This window comes from Columba livia, chromosome Z (genome assembly GCF_036013475.1).
Source record: "Columba livia isolate bColLiv1 breed racing homer chromosome Z, bColLiv1.pat.W.v2, whole genome shotgun sequence".
In the NCBI taxonomy this organism is placed as follows: Eukaryota; Metazoa; Chordata; class Aves; order Columbiformes; family Columbidae; genus Columba; species Columba livia.
Window position 1 is genome coordinate 41,892,444 of NC_088642.1, and position 17,201 is coordinate 41,909,644.

At 44.8% G+C, this 17,201-nt stretch overlaps 1 protein-coding gene and 1 long non-coding RNA gene across 7 annotated transcripts in view; one reads left to right on the forward strand and one right to left on the reverse strand.

Moving 5' to 3' along the window:
* LOC102089226 (metalloprotease TIKI1) overlaps positions 1 to 17,201 on the forward strand; it is a 106,127-nt gene that overhangs the window by 13,143 nt on the left and 75,783 nt on the right. The window lies entirely within an intron of this gene.
* LOC110356548 (uncharacterized) lies at positions 1,834 to 10,422 on the reverse strand. Its single transcript, XR_002409783.2, has 4 exons — positions 9,876 to 10,422; positions 8,538 to 8,697; positions 6,619 to 7,497; positions 1,834 to 6,106 (listed from the first exon to the last, which is right to left on the reverse strand). It is a non-coding gene; the product is annotated as an uncharacterized LOC110356548 (long non-coding RNA).

Sequence of the window (17,201 nt, forward strand, 5' to 3'; positions counted from 1 at the left end):
TGGGTAGTGCCTCCCTTGTTGCAATACCATATAAGAATGGAGGTCTCATTCCTAGCAGCATCTGGCCTTCCAGAAGATTAAAGGCTTTGTAGCCATGTATTAGCTGCCACTTCTGACATCAAGCACTGGAGTCAGTCTCTCAGACCTCCCAGCTGTTCCTTTCAAGTTATGCATGTACTTACATGTTTGCTGAATTGGAGGCATTAGTGCTTCACCCTAAATCCTGTGTAGCTTTGCTGTTGGCTCCAGCTGTAGTGTCATGAATGTCGGTTTGGTATGGGCTCAGAAAATGAACTGGCCTTGGCCTGTGCCGTGCCATGCATTTTTAAGCAGGCTGTGCTTTGGCACACTCAGGCTGTGTCCAGGTTGTGTTTCTCACAAACTGGTTTGAGCTTGAATACAGGAAGTTTGGACTTGTATCTGCTGTCTGTTCCTCTCTCCCAAAGGTAAAAACTAAGGTGCTGGCAGCCTTTGCTAGGTATGTCTGGTGGTGAGATATCCTCACAGTGGCCACTTGCAATAGTTGTAGTGAGACACCCCACTGAGATGTGTGGCTCATGGGGAGCACATCATGCCTTGTTGCTGTCTTGAGAGTGCCCAAAGTATGGCCATTCCCTTTTGCTTTTCAGAGGTGGCACTTGTTGGCGTATGGGGCTGTCACACAGGATGAGCCATCCTACCCCCACCAAGGAAATGGGTTTCAGGATGTGCTCCACTTGGCTGAGCAAGGAGTCCACTCTGAAAGTGGCTCCAGCCTGTTTTCACTCATGCTTGGGGCAAGACAGCAAGGACCTATATCACTACAGCTCCCTGACTTTCCTTTTCTAGCACCTTGTGGCATTTTGAAAAGCTTTGTGCAAGCTCAGAGGAAGTGTTTGGACTTTTTGTGGGAACCAATTATATAAGTAACACCAGAAACTCTGAACTAGCAGGAGAACTGCAGCACTGCAGTGATGTGTTGCTGGAAGTATCCCAGTGCAGGGTGTTTTTGAGGACCCTGCTACTGATGCTGCAGCCCTGCATTCCTCTCATTCAGTGTAGACCAGATTTTCAGTTGTTTCAAGTAAAAGCATTACCTTTGCTGAGGTCCTGGATTAATTGCTGAAAGATTTTAACTGGTGAGAAACTTTGAATTTTCATCTATACATTATAATAAGAATTTTACTGCCTCTCCACCTGCAGACCTGTAGTCAGACTATTGAGTCCTGGCTCCTTGATACCCCTGAAGAAACATGGTGAAAAGCAAGGTTTTGTTATTGCTCAAGCTTCTCTTAGACTTGTTTTACATGGAGGACCTCGCTAAATCACTCAGGTGGTCAAAATCCACTGATCTCTTCACAAAGTTTTACTCCTCTGCTGTGCACCCAGAAGGACAGTAAAGAAGACTAAAGCAGCTTAGCTTTCCACAGTTGCACAAAACTAACTCTCTGAGGTCTTTCACTTGGTTGTGCAGCTTTGAGTGGGCTTGACGCTGTGGTTGCTGGCCCAATTGACCATGGCTGTCCTGGTAGGGAAGACATACCCTTAGCCAGTGCTAGACATACAGAGGTTTGCTGCTGATGCTCTTGAACTCAGTTTTGAAGCTCTTACCTGATTCTGGCTGAAGCAAACCATTCTGCAGGGAATGTGTAGCAGTTTGACCACCTGTGTCAATTTATAAAACATGTTTATTAAGATAAATAGACTGTTGGTACAGCTGGAGTCTGGTGGAATGAATTGCGTATTTGGAATGTTTATAAATAAAGTAGCTACAGCCATGCTTTCTAGGAAGAATGAAATGGAGAAAGAAAAGAGGGTGACACCCCATATGTCTTTATTTGCTATGAAGCTGTTTGTAAGTCAAAAGAAGACATCAAGCTCAAGGTTGTAGCTAATCAACACCACCACAGGGGACAGAAGTACTTACTATCAGTATTGCACAATGCCTGGGTGAGCAGCTCATTGAAAGGCTGACAGAAGAGAAGAAATACACTTCCATTTAGGAATTTCAGGTGTGTTTTTGCAGCACTGGAAGAAACCTATTGCCTGAAACACATATATGAATAACACTCTATCTAGAAGTTATCACAGCTGGCTTGGAGCAACGTAATTTCAGACCTCATCCAGGTTAATAAAAATGAATTAATCACTGAACTGAAAAGAATGTTTGCTTAGGTATAAATAATTGTGTCCAAACTTAATTTGCTATGTTAAAAGCGAATATATAGTCCCAACCAATAATGTGTATGATTGGTGCTTTAAGAGGGTCCAGTTTCCCCAAACTGAAAATAATTATAGGCCAAATAAAGTGGGAGGAAGAACTTGAGCATAAAAAAAGTGAATGATAATTGGGAGTTGTTCAAGAATGCTATATGAGGTCCTTGAGAAATCACAATTCTGCGTTTGCGAAGATGAATTATTTAGTTAAAAAAAGCTGTTTCGCTTAGCAGAGGAGATGAAACCAGCAATAAACCCCCAAAACAATTAATGGAAATATAGAGGAAGTGATTTGGACAAGTAATCTGGAAAGAAATGTAAACAACTGATGAGAAAACTGAAGGGTACTGATGAAGAGCCTTTGGGCAGCAGGTTTGGAATAATAAGAAAAGATTCTTTAAATGTAGCAGGGATTCATGAAATCCTAGCAGTGGTACAGGCTCTATACTGAACAGGGTTGCAAAATTGTTTCTCATGAAACAGAAAAGGCAGAAACAACCAGTAACTATTTCTTGGTGTTTGGAAAGGAGGACTCTGTATTCAAAGCTTGGTCATAAGGGCCAAGTAAGGCTCCAGTAAGAAATTACTTCCATAAGTCAGGAAAAATGTTACATGTCAGTGTTTTTAAATGTACAAAACATTAACAATGGTTAACTTACAGTCCAGAATATTTAGAGACTAAGCCAAGGAAGTCTTTCAATCACTAATATAGGTACTCGAAAAACTTCCAAGGGAGTGGAAAAATCCTACTGTATCAGCATTATTCTGGGACAAGGAGTTGGGTAGCTTGTCAGGCTACCCAAACTTTAGTTTGCTCAAAGCTTAAAAAGGCTGATGGGCTCTGCAGCTAGTAAAAAGCTAAGAGAAGGCAGGATGATGCTAGCCCGTTTTCTTCAATGGGAAACTGGCCTTGTCAGACAAATACAATCCCCCAGTTCTTGATAAGAGTGTGATTTTTGCTGATAAAAATTGTGTCAACGTAATTATACGTAGATTTGGAGGCTTCTGACTTTGTTTCTAGTGATATAGGAGTACATACTAGACAAAATCAAAGTGGCTTATTGTAGACAGCTCAGGGGAAGTGATCATTCTCATAAAATGGCTGTAGATGGAGAGTCATCCTTCACTAAGGAAGAGGGAAGCTAAGAAGATGCTTATAAAGAAGTACAAAAGGTATCTGTTCCTGGCCCTGCATTACCCAGTGGCTTTGTCAGTGATGTAAATACCAAATAATTGTTTGCAGAAACATGGAGATTCTGCAGATGGAGAGGAGGTAAACGACAAGTCAGTTGTGGGAGCAGAGCTGAGTCACCTGAAAGCTGGTCTTGTCTAGTGCTGTTAAATGTAAGGCTGTACATCTAGGAGCAAAGCATGGAGGCAAGCAAGGTTGGAGACCTTATCTGGAATACATTGATGGTGCAAAGAACTTGGAAGATAACTAGCTAACATGACTGCCAAGCCAAATACTGCAGCTTGAGAGGGAAGCTGCAGTCCTCAGGTGAGTGGTGGGAGCAGGGGAGAAATGTGCTGGGGAGGCCACTGCAGGAACACTGTTTAGTCCAGTGTCAGTGCTTCAGAGAGCATTGAAGAATTGGAACAAGGCCAGAAAAGAGCTACACAATTAATCTGAGAGCTGAAGACCATGCCTGTAGAACAGGAGAGTAAGAAATCTGATCTACCAAGTTGTTTGTAGAGAAACTGACAAGTCATTTCATGAGTATGTTTGGTTATCTGTCTGAGGAAGAGGGACAACACAACAAAAGCCCCCAGTTCAGTGGCCTAGCTTCTGAGGACGCACACTATCAGAATCAATATAATTGGTTTCTAGTGAAGTCAATTAGCTAGTTGAAAAAATCACCTTAGAATCTGGTAGAATTGTCATCGTTCAGGCTTTAAATTGCCAAATAGCTCTCTGAAAAAAAAAAAAAAAAAAAAAGATTGCTGGGTAGTATTCAAGGGCAGCTGATTCATGCATGGAATCAATGTACATTTTGTTCTGTCTTATAAAAATTTGGAACGTTGAGACATTTGCAGTTAACCCTAGACAAGCAGTTTCAAGCAACTTCCATTTTTTTTTTATAGATGTTTTCTGTAGATTAAATTGAAGCTTCCTAAGTTTGTTGTCAGTGCCAATGTGACTTTCTTTATGCTAATAGGAAACCAGACTTCTTTTTTTTTTTTTTTTTTGACAGTGAGACATAGGACAAGGAGTTATTCTAAACCTTTAGACTTCAGGACTGGGGCAGGGAGGAGCTGGGGGAGCAGATACAGGACTGTATGCTGGCATAAAGCAGGTTCACAGGCAATGTAATGAACTGATGGTGGTGACTCGAGGACATCTGCCAAGTCTACACAGCTGTGATCCATGTGCCACACACTTTTTTGTCCTTGCTCTTAGGGTAGGTGAAGGAGATCGCGTGAGAGACTGTTTGCTCCCATCTGTAGAAAATTATGAAGTGGTTGTAGAGCTGCTGCATGGTGCCAAGTCTTCCTAAATAAAAAGGTTTGCCATGTGATGTGCTGGATCCAGAATGTGTCCTGCAAAACCAGAATAGGCTTGGCTTAGCAAAGACTGTGAAAAAGGAGTCCTGCAGCTCTCAGGCAGTCCTTGGGGGGTTCTCAGTAGCCAGTAGAAAGTGAGCTGCTTCAGATATAATCTAAGTCTTGCAGAGAAACATCCCTAGCCTGTGGTGCTGTTCTGCTTTTCCACCTCTGTGATTAGCCTTGGTGAAGCTCAGCCTGGCAAAGAGCTCCCTCTGCATGCAGACCAAGTTGGCCAAGGGCGAAGCAGGTTGACAGTGGAAATAGGAGAGGGCCTGATAGTCTTAATGAATTTTGTGAAAAAGCAGCTGATGTTTCTTGATGCAAAGCTTGTGTAAATAAGGAAAGGATCTCCTGCAGAGACCAGTGGATTTTTGCAGCAGTCTCTTAGGAAGAAATGGGTAAAGTCCTAGGAATATATTCTTATGTTAAATCTCAGCTGTAGTTTAGCCCCAGCCCAACCAGTCAGCAGCTAAAACCACGTGTCTCTCTCTCACCCCTGCCCCACCCTGGTGGGATAGGGAGGAGAATCAGAAAACAAAAGCAAAACTCGTGGGTTGTGATAAGAACAGTTTAAGGAGACAGTGAAGGAAAGGGAAAAAAAAATGGTCAAGGATTAACAACAACAACAAGAGAACCTACAGAAGCACACAGTGCTTCCCCAGCCCCGGAGTGGTACACGGGTCCTGCCGCAGCTTGCGCTCAAAGGCTCTCCTTGACCTGGACATAGCTCCTGCCAAGAAACTGCCCCCGGCCCTTAGCCGCAGCTCGTGGCTGAAATACAAAGGTGTTACTCCAAACTGCGTGGCTGATGAGGAAGCCACCGCACCCAGACCGCCCAGCTCCTGGCTGCACCTGCAGAATGGACACCACCCGCTGGCTCTTTGCCTTTATAACTGAGGGTGACCTCATATGGTATTGAATACTCAGATGTCCTGGCAGTGTAGAAATTAACCCCATCTCGATCAACCCAGCACATTCCACCCCTTATTCTATACCATTTATGCATGCTCAGGTCTTGCATTTACCCACACACTTCAACTAATTACTACCACCTTAAATACATGTCCATATATATATACACACAGATACTTTCTTCTTTAGTTCATGGCGTAGTCTCATTCCTTTGAAATGTTCATTGGGTCCATTTTCATTTTGGACTCTATCAGGACAGGCAGGAAAGATGGAGTGTCATGTTGGAGTGTCGTATTACTGCATGCTGCATCTGGAACACATAGCTTGTGCTCACAGTTTGCAGGTCAAAAGCATCAACCTCAAGGAGGTGGCTTGATGCCAGTTGTTGGAGCCAGGTCAGGTTCCATCACTGCCGCACTTCATTGAGTTTTTTTGAAGTTCATGCTTCATTAACCTGAAAGATATTTACTGAATATTGTTAGTCTGGTATATAGTATTATGCAGCAATTATCATCATACAATTCACATCATGGGAGTATTCTCAAACAGAATCAAATCCCCTGGAGGTACACATCGAATTCGTCCATCTTTCAGCATTACCCACCAAGTGCACCCATGGATGGGTTTGCCTTTGCTCAAGGCAGGAGTAACCCAGGCTGTTTTCCCCAACACAGTCTTCAGGTGCACCACCGGGACCCTTCTGCGATTTGTGGAAGCTTAGACTGGGCAGGGCCAGCTCAGTTGGTAGATCCCCTGGTGTCAACCAACCAGGTGGCCTTTGCTAGATTTGAATCCCAATTTCTCAAAGTTCCACCACCTGCTGCTCTTAGTGTAGTCTTTAATAGTTCATTTTTCTGACAATACTCTGAAATCCTTACCCTCTGACCTGTCTGTGATCACTTCTAGATCCCTGGGTGATCAAGATTCCCCATTCAAGCCTGTTGTGTGATAATTGGACCCACTTACTCTATGTGGCATCAGTTGCATGATGAGTAGAAGAGACCTTCCTTTTGAACATCCAGCCCAACACCAGCAGTCAAGGTGCCTGGGGGAGCTGCACTTCAGGACCAACCACTTCAGAAGCAGCTCAAACCCCTTGATATGCTGCCAATATCTCCTTTTCAGTTGGGATGTAGTGGGCCTCAGATCTTCTGTATCCCTGACTCCAAAACCCCAGGTGAGACCTCGAGTCTCCCCTGGTGCTTTCTGCCACAGGCTCCAGGTAGGCCCATTCTTCCCAGCTGCTGCGTAGAGCACATTTTAAACATCTTGTTGTGCCTGGCCTGGCTCAAAAGCCATGACCCAGCGTATCTCCTGCTTAATTTGTTCAAAAGTTTGCTGTTGCTTAGGGCCCCCTCAAAATCATTCTTCTTCTGGGTCACTTGGTAAAGAGGGCTCACAATCTGACCATAGCTTAGAATGTGTGTTCTTCAAGAACCCACAACCCCCAAGAAAGTCTCGTTTCCTTTTTATTAGTTGGGTCAGACATAGCTGCTATTTTGTTGACCACATCTATTGGAATTTGGCGATGTTCATCCTGCCATCTTACTCCTAAAACCAGGATTTCTTGTGCAGGTTCCTTGACCTTTCTTTATTTTTTAGCAAAACTGTTTTGCAGAAAAATCTGGATTATCCTTTCACCTTTCTCGAGAAATTCTTCTGCTGTGTTGCTCGACATGATGACGTTGTCAATGTACTGCAGGTGTTCTGGAGCTTTGCCCTGCTCCAGTGCAGTCTGGATCAGTTCATGGCAAACAGTGGAGCTGTGTTTCCACCCCTGAGACAATTGATTCCAGGTGTACTGGATGCCCCTCCAGGTGAAAGCAAACTGTGTCCTGCACTCTACTGCCAAAGGAATAGAGAAAAATACATTAGCAATGTCAGTTGTTGCATACCACTTGGATTCTTTTGACTCCAGTTCATATTGCAGCTTTAGCATGTCTGGCATGGCAGCACTTAACGGTGGTGTGACTTCATTCAGGTTGCGATAGCCTACTGTTAGTGACCATTCTCCACTGGGCTTCCTCACTGGCCGTATGGGACTGTTAAAGGGGGAGTGAGTCTTACTGATCACTCCTTGCCTCTCCAGTTGATGAATCACCTTACATATGAGAATCAAAGAGTCTCGGTTTGTGCTTTATTGCCATTGATCCACTGTCATCGTAGCAAGTGGCACCTGCTGGTCTTTGACCCTCAGCAGTCCTACAACAGAAGGGTCCTCTGAGAGACTGGGCAAGGTAGACAGCTGGTTAATGCCCTCTGTCTCCATGGCTGCTATGTCAAAAGCCCACCGGTACCGGTTGGGGTCCTTAAAATACCCTCTCCTGAGGTAGTTATACCAAGGATGCACAGAGCATCTGGGCCAGTCACAATGGGGTGCTTTTGCCAGTCAGACTCACCTCAGTGTCTAATACAGTGAACTGTCGGTATCCCCCAGTCACTCCAGAAATGCTGATGGGCTCTGCCCCTTCATAGTTTGACAGAATTAGAGTACATTGGACCCTAGTGTTCACTAGAGCCTTGTGCTCTTGTGGATCTGACATTCCAGGTCATCAAATCCAGAGAGTTCAATAAACCTAGTTATCCCTCTCCTTCATCTGGCTGGAGGCAGGGCCACTCTAGTCCTGGTCATAGTATTTTTTGCTGCCTTTTTGCAAGAATGAATCAGAACCCTGTTCAAGAGGGTCAGAATAAGATCAACTCTTCTACTCTGTCTGGGGAACTGCCTATTGGAAACTGGAGCAACATTTTTCTGGCAGAATCCCCTCTTGTGTTTCTCTTCCCTTGCAACTCATGTACCTCTGCCTCTAGGACTGAGGTAGATTTCCCATTCCACCTACTCATGGTCATGCAGGGAAAAACACAGGGTGGCCCATTTTGTATACCTTCTGTATTCTCTCTCTTGATTGGAGACATGCTCACTCCAAGTAGCTGAGACCCTAGGCCATACAGGTAGGAGTGGAACTTGTCTTTGAAATGCTCAAACTCTTGGGATAATTTTTCAGCTAACATGTCTGGCAGTTTCTCCACAGCCAAGACATGGGTCTGCAGGGAAGAAGAGAGATTTACCTTGTATCGCCAGGAGCTGAGCAGATCCCATGCCTGTCCAACTGCCTGTCTCCCACGACCCTGTAACACACTACATGGAAAATGCCCTCTGGACAGGAGTGGTTCCTGGCCTGGTCAATACATCTGCATACTCTGCAGGTTGCACAGCCAGAGCTGCAGGGTGGCAGAGCATCTGGGGAAGGGTGAGGTAAGGTTCAGATTTCCACTCAGTGACAGCCCCTTGGGAGGTAAAAAGGAATGCTCTTTCCTCTAGCTGGGAAACGGAGGACAGAGCATGAGCTGGTGAAACAATTTCACCAGGGCATGTGCTGTCCATATAGACATTGCGATGCCATGGCACAGAGGGTAAAAGAGCTTCCCAGGGTCTGCAGTGGTGGGATCTGCACAGACACTTATCAGCTTCTACCCGATAGAAGCAGCAAAAATGTAGCTTGTTGCAATGCTGGGAACAACGCAGTTGCTGTGGTGCTGCTGCGTTTGCTCCCCAGAGAAGGTGGTTCTTGGTTTCTGTGCTCACCTTCCTTTCTCAAGGACCTTCGCAATGAGCCAGAGGTTGTCCACAGTGCTTCTGTTCAGAGCCTTCTCTCTTTCTTTCTCTCTTTCTCTCTTTCTCTCTTTCTCTCTTTCTCTCTCTCGCTTTCTCTCTTTCTCTCTTTCTCTCTTTCTCTCTTTCTCTCTTTCTCTCTTTCTCTCTTTCTCTCTTTCTCTCTTTCTCTCTCTTCTCTCTTTCTCTCTTTCTCTCTTTCTTTCTCTCTCTCTTTCCCTCCCTTCCTTCCTTTCTTCCTTCCTTCCTTCCTCCCTCCCTCCCTCCCTCCCTCCCTCCTTCCCTCCCTTCTTCCCTTCCCTCCCTTCCTTTCTTCCCTTCCCTCCCTTCCTTCCGTTCCCTCCCTTCCTTCCCTCTCTCTCTCTCTCCCTCCTTCCCTCTATCACTTCTGATTAAGCAATATCTTCTTCAGCCCTAGTATCTCTGTTTGTAACTGCTTGCCTCTACACTGCCAGAGCATGAATGTGGCTTTGGCACTGCTGTTCTACTTGAATACTGGTTTGTTTTTTGGTCCCACTGCTTCTTAGTCCAGCCTAGCTCCCCTAGAAACTAGCCAATTTATCACACAGCGTCTAGCCACAGATAGTGTAATGGAAACCTGGAGACTCACCAATGAATGATTCTTCACCTTAGGTATTCTAAGTATTATGCAGGGCTTTCAAACATCCTGTAGATAACTTGCTCTGTAATTGCATTTGGCCTGGCCAAGATGTTTTCCTCCATCCACTTCAATCCCTAGAGGAGAGTAATTGCATATTAGTTAGAAGATAATAAGAACTTTATCTTGACCACAGAAGGTTCCAGCAGAGGGTATTATTGATGGGCTTTCATAGCTGAGAGTTAGAGCTGTTCAGAAAGCATCTCTCTAGAGGCTGTGCTGCATTTACTTTTAATGAGGGCTGAAACTGTACTTCCTCGGACTGATTTGAGTAGAAGCAATTGTCCCTTATCTCTGCTGTGATTTCTAATAAGAATGGCAGGGGGTAGTTAAGGTCCTATCTTGTTGCTAAGACTAACAAATAAAAACTGGGTAAAATCTCTAGGTCTCAGATTGTGGTATCCGAAGCCAATCCATTTGTCAGCCTTACCTCTGTCGAGGGTTAAGATTGCGGGGTGACAATAAAACCCTGGCAGATGTATTGTTAACCCCCTCTCCCCCTCCCACACTTCCCCCTCCCTCTTCCCCCTTTTCACTAAGGAGAGGCGATTGGGAGGAAAAGAAGCACAGAGTGAAGAGAGTTGGAAAAAATTAAAGATGTTTTACTAATGCTACTAATAAGAATAGAGAAAACAATACAAAATATACAAAACCAATCTTGAAAGTCTCAGCAACTGCAGAGCCGGCAACCAAAGTCCTGGATTAGACTCTGCAGCCAATCGGAGCTGGATTCAGTCTCTCACTAGGCCTCAGTTCGCAGGGACGACTAGCAAGGTCCTCTTCTAATGTCGGCCATAAGCAGAAGGGAAAAGGGCAAAAGGGAAAAGCAAACGAGATCCTCGTGATCTCCCACTTTTATATGAAGTATTCACGTGAATGGAATGTTATACACAGTTGGTCAGTTTCTTGGTCTCTTTCTTCTCGTCGCCCCTCTCGCGAGATGTCCATCCGTGCTTATCAGTAAGTTTGCATTCCATTGCTAGGTTTACCAAAACATGTGTCTGGTTCTCCAGGAAAATGCAGTTAATACGAAGGCTTTAGCTGACAGGCAAATTCACTAAAAGAGAAACTTGTTTTTAACAAAACCATGACATTCCACCCCTTATAATATGCCATTCACTGAATGGTTAAACCTTATCAATACAATCTATCAATACAATCTAATTGATCACTACTACTATATATATATACACGTATGTACATATATACACAGGAGTAATTAATCAGCGGACCATCCTTTAAAAAGTTCATTAAGTTCATTTTGTCCCGACAGTCTCCCAGGGCAGGAAAAATGGTACAAGTGCATCTCATGACCACTGTTTGTGGGTTAAGGATATCAACTTCGAAGAAGTTGTCAGGCGCCACTCGAAGAAGCTAGCTCTGGTTTCATCATCACTGTCTTGATCTGGAAGACACTTATTAAACACTGTTAGCATGGCAATTCACATCATGCAGTTCAGTATTGAATATTTTCACCTAAACTCAAATCCCCTTGGGGTACACACCGAACTTGTCCATCCTTAAGCATCACCCACCAGGTGCTCCCAGGTCCCTGGGCAAAAACAATCCCACGAATGGGCTTGCCTTTGCCAGAGGCAGAAGTAACCCAGACTGCCTTTCCTAACATGTCTAACATGTTTTTCATGTGTACTACAGGGACTTTATCTCCTTCTACAGTCCGTAGAATTTCTGATTGGGCAGGCCCAGCTCGATTGGTTGATCCCCTGGTGTTGACCAACCAAATGGCTTTTGCTAAATGTGAATCCCAGTTTTTAAAGGTTCCACCACCAAGTGCCTTTAGTGTAGTTTTTAGCAAACCATTGTACCTTTCAATTTTCCCAGAGGCTGGTGCATGATATGGAATATGATATACCCACTCAATACCATGTTCTTTGGCCCAATTGTCTATAAGACTGTTTTTGAAATGAGTACCGTTGTCTGATTCAATTCTTTCTGGCGTACCGTGTCGCCAAAGGACTTGCTTTCCAAGGCCCAAGATAGTATTTCGGGCTGTAGCATGAGGTACGGCATATGTTTCCAACCATCCAGTGGTTGCTTCCACCATTGTAAGTACATAACGCTTACCTTGACGTGTTTGTGGAAGTGTAATATAATCAATCTGCCAAGCTTCTCCATACTTCTACTTTAACCATCGCCCCCCATACCATACAGGCTTTAACCGTTTCGCTTGTTTGATTTCGGCGCAAGTCTCACATTCATGAAAAACCTATGAAATAGTGTCCATAGTTAAATCCACCCCTCGATCGCGAGCCCATTTGTACGTTGCATCTCTATCTTGATGCCCTGAAGCATCACGGGCCCAGTGAGCTAGGAAGAGTTCACCTTTATGTTGCCAGTCCAAGTCCACCTCAGCTACTTTAATCTTAGCAGCTTGATCTGCTTGTTGGTTGTTTAGATGTTCCTCGGTGGCTCGACTTTTAGGCACATGAGCATCTACATGCCGAACTTTCACAGGCAGGCTCTCTAGCCGAGCAGCAATGTCTTGCCACAGTGTGGCATCCCAAATGGGTTTACCTCTGCGCTGCCAGGTGCTTTTCTTCCATTGCTGTAGCCACCCCCACAAGGCATTTGCTACCATCCATGAGTCAGTGTAGAGATAAAGTATTGGCCACTTCTCTCGTCCAGCAATGTCCAAAGCCAGCTGGATGGCTTTCACTTCTGCAAATTGACTAGATTCACCTTGTCCTTCAGTGGCTTCTGTAACTTGTCGTGTGGGACTCCACACAGCAGCTTTCCACCTTCGATGTTTTCCTACAAGACGACAGGATCCATCTGTGAACAGTGCATACTGCTTATCAGTCTCTGAAAGAGTATTATACGGTGGTGCTTCTTCAGCACGTTTTACTTCCTCATCTGGAGACATCCAAAAGTCTTTGCTTTCTGGCCAGTCTGTAATCACTTCTAAGATCCCTGGGCGGTTGGGATTTCCAATTCAAGCTCGTTGCGTGATCAATGCAATCCATTTACTCCACATAACTTCAGTTGCATGATGCGGAGAGGGAGCCGTCCCATTGAACATCCAGCTCAGCACAGGCAGTCGAGGTGCCAGGAGGAGCTGTGCTTCAGTACCAATCACTTCTGAAGCAGCTCGAACTGTTTCGTATGCTGCTAGTATCTCTTTTTCAGTTGGAGTATAGTTGGCCTCAGATCCTTTGTATCCTCGACTCCAAAAACCTAAGGGTTGACCTTGGGTTTCTCCTGGTGCTTTCTGCCAGAGGCTCCAGGTAAGTCCATTATCTCCAGCTGCAGTGTAGAGCACATTTTTAACATCTAGTCCAGTCCGAACTGGTCCAAGGGCCACTGCATGAGTTATCTCACGCTTAATTTGTTCAAAGGCTTGTCGTTGTTCAGGACCCCACTCAAACTGGTTCTTTTTACGAGTCACTCGATAGAGAGGGCTCACAATCTGGCTGTAGTCAGGAATATGCATTCTCCAAAAACCTACAACACCCAAGAAAGTCTGTGTCTCCTTTTTATTAGTAGGTGGAGACATTGCTGCAATTTTGTTGATCACATCCATTGGGATCTGACGACGGCCATCTTGCCATTTTATTCCTAAAAATTGTATCTCTTGTACAGGTCCCTTGACCTTGCTTCGTTTTATGGCAAAACCAGCATCCAAAAGAATCTGAATTATTCTCTCACCTTTTTCGAAGACTTCTTTCGCTGTGTCACCCCATACAATGATGTCATCAATATATTGCAAGTGTTCTGGAGCTTTACCTTGCTCCAGCGTGGTCTGGATCAGTCCATGGCAGATGGTAGGACTGTGTTTCCACCCCTGGGCAAGCGATTCCACGTGTACTGGATGCCTCTCCAGGTGAAAGCAAACTGCGGCCTGCACTCTGCTGCTACAGGAATAGAGAAAAATGCATTAGCAATGTCAATTGTAGCATACCACTTAGCTGCCTTTGACTCCAGTTCAAATTGCAGTTCTAGCATGTCAGGCACAGCAGCACTCAGTGGTGGTGTAACTTCATTCAGGCCACAATAGTCTACAGTTAGTCTCCACTCGTCACTAGACTTACGCACTGGCCAGATTGGGCTGTTAAAAGGTGAGCAAGTCTTACTGATCACACCCTGGCTTTCCAATTGACGGATCAACTTCTGGATAGGAATCAAAGAGTCTCGGTTGGTGCGATATTGCCAGCGATGTACTGTTGTGGTAGCAATTGGCACCTGCTGATCATCAACCATCAGCAGTCCTACAACAGAAGGATCATCTGAAAGACCAGGCAAATCAGACAGCTGTTCAGTTTTTTCAGTGTCCACAGCTGCTATACCAAATGCCCACCTATACCCTTTTGGGTCCTTAAAATACCCTCTCCTGAGGTAGTCTATGCCAAGGATGCACTGAGCATCTGGACCAGTCACAATGGGATGCTTTTGCCAGCTTTTTCCAGTTAGGCTGATTTCAGCCTCTACAACAGTCAGTTCCTGGGATCCCCCAGTCACTCCAACAATATTGATAGATTGCGTTCCTTTATAATTGGAAGGAATTATTGTGCACTGAGCACCAGTGTCCACTAAAGCTTTGTACTCCTGGGGGTGTGTTGTACCAGGCCATCGTATTTGTACAGTCCAATAAACTCTGTTATCCCTTTCCTCCACCTGGTTGGAGGCAGGGCACCTCTAATTTCTGTTTTACACAGTCTCTGGGTGTGAATTAGAGGTTCCTTCAAGAGCATCAGAATCTCTTCTGCTCCTTTTGTAAACTGGAGCAGCCACCTTCCTAGGAGTTTTTCCTTTTATCTCACGTACTCGTTCTTGAAGTTCTGAGGTAGGTCTTCCATGCCACTTATTCATGTTTTCTCCCTGCTCATGTAGGAAGAACCACAGTGAACCTCTTTTTGTGGGCTGCCTCTGTCCTCTCTCTCGAGATTGGAAACGCCTTTTCCTAATAGCTGAAACATAGGTTTGTGCAGGTCGTGAATGGTATGTGTCTTCTCTGAGTTCTTTGATTTCTTGCAACAGCTTTTCAAACCAGCCATCAGATTTTTCACACAGTTTATCCACAGCAGAGACACAAGCCCGTAGAGAACCAGCAAGGCTGTCCTCAAAGTTCCGGAGCTGCTCAATCACTTCATTAATCTCTTGTAGACCTCTAGCTGACCAGACCATTCCTGCCAATGACTTAGCATATGCAGGGGGTGCACTTTGTACAAATCTGCGCCACAGAGGTCGTGTACAATTGATTCTATCTGGGTCTGTCCCCTCTTGGTTGTCTGATCCAAAATAGATGATCTCTCGCACAGCTAATTCTCTCAGGAACTGAATACCTCTCTCCATAGTATTCCATTTCCCTAATGTGCATATACAATCTTCCTTGTAGGGAAATCTTACTTTCATAGCTGCCAGGAGTTGGGTCCAGAGAGTAGTGGCATTAGACTCTCTTTAAATTGCCCTATCAATGGTGGAATCTCTTGACAGAGATCCCAGCTGCCTGGCTTCACCACCTTCCATTTCAATTGTTTCTGCCCCATTGTCCCAGCATCGGAGCAGCCAGGTTAAAATATTCTCGCCTTCACGACGACTAAAGTCTTTTCTCATATCTCTCAGCTCACCTGGAGAAAAGGACCGAGTGGTGGTCACTTCATCTCCTCCCTGTCCTGATGATGCCCCTTGGGTTGATGTTGGCCCTGTGCCATCATCTGCTGCACGGGTAGTCTTTCTAGTGACTTTCTTACAACCAGCAACTGATGCTGATATGGGTTCACCATCATTTGATTTATTTCCAGAGTCTGAATGACTGTCACAGTGGTTACAGCAGCAACAGTGCCCAGTGTGTGAAGAAGGGGGGGCTGTCTTGTTAGCCTTTGAGGCTGGAGAAGTAATGTTATCTGCAGCGACCTTGGCAGAGGAACTCTACAGAGGAGCTGTAGCTTCAGCCTGCGAAGCCGCCGTTGGGGGGGCAGTGGCTGCAGCGGCAGCTTTTGCTGTTTTGCTCTTTCTCGAGTGGCTAGGAGTGCTTTTTGCTAAAGCTTCCAAAGACGCACCACAAATCTCAGGACTAAAAAGAGATGCAAACCTCCTGTTGAACGCCATTTCTCTTAACAGAAGCACAAACTGACACACATTCAGCAAACCAGATAACACCATCACAGTTCTATCAAAACTCCAAGGATATTCAAAGCTCTCTAAAACATTTGCGAACTGTCCTAGCGAAAAAACGAAAGTAATGTTAGTCAGCCTTTCTAAAGATTCGCTTGACCAATTAGCAAACACAGAGCTGTACTGCTCCTTAATCTCTCCTGGAGGCTTTTCAAGGTAAAGCAGAAGAGTAAAAATTCATTAGCGGTTGCAGTATAATGAAATAAACCAGTGACAAACCACACAGTATCATCATGATCATTGTCCAGTTCCTTGTTGTTATATAATGAATACTTCGATTTAAGAAGAAAGCCCAACACAGATATGGAATCAGTGAGCACAATGTAGAAAATAACTGATATAACTTATGCCATAACATCTTTAAATCAGTGTAATTCACTTTGCCTTAATACAACTAAATAATATCCAAAGCAAATGGACACGCGAGTATCACAACTCTATGAGTTGACACCTTGCCAAGAAAACTGAAAGGTACGTCAGAGCAGTAGAAAAGCCAAAAATCTTCAAATTTACCCCTTTCTCTTGCCCCACATTGGGCGCCAAATATCTGTCGAGGGTTAAGATTGCGGGGTGACAATAAAACCCTGGCAGATGTATTGTTAACCCCCTCTCCCCCTCCCACACTTCCCCCTCCCTCTTCCCCCTTTTCACTAAGGAGAGGCGATTGGGAGGAAAAGAAGCACAGAGTGAAGAGAGTTGGAAAAAATTAAAGATGTTTTACTAATGCTACTAATAAGAATAGAGAAAACAATACAAAATATACAAAACCAATCTTGAAAGTCTCAGCAACTGCAGAGCCGGCAACCAAAGTCCTGGATTAGACTCTGCAGCCAATCGGAGCTGGATTCAGTCTCTCACTAGGCCTCAGTTCGCAGGGACGACTAGCAAGGTTCTCTTCTAATGTCGGCCATAAGCAGAAGGGAAAAGGGCAAAAGGGAAAAGCAAACGAGATCCTCGTGATCTCCCACTTTTATATGAAGTATTCACGTGAATGGAATGTTATACACAGTTGGTCAGTTTCTTGGTCTCTTTCTTCTCGTCGCCCCTCTCGCGAGATGTCCATCCGTGCTTATCAGTAAGTTTGCATTCCATTGCTAGGTTTACCAAAACATGTGTCTGGTTCTCCAGGAAAATGCAGTTAATACG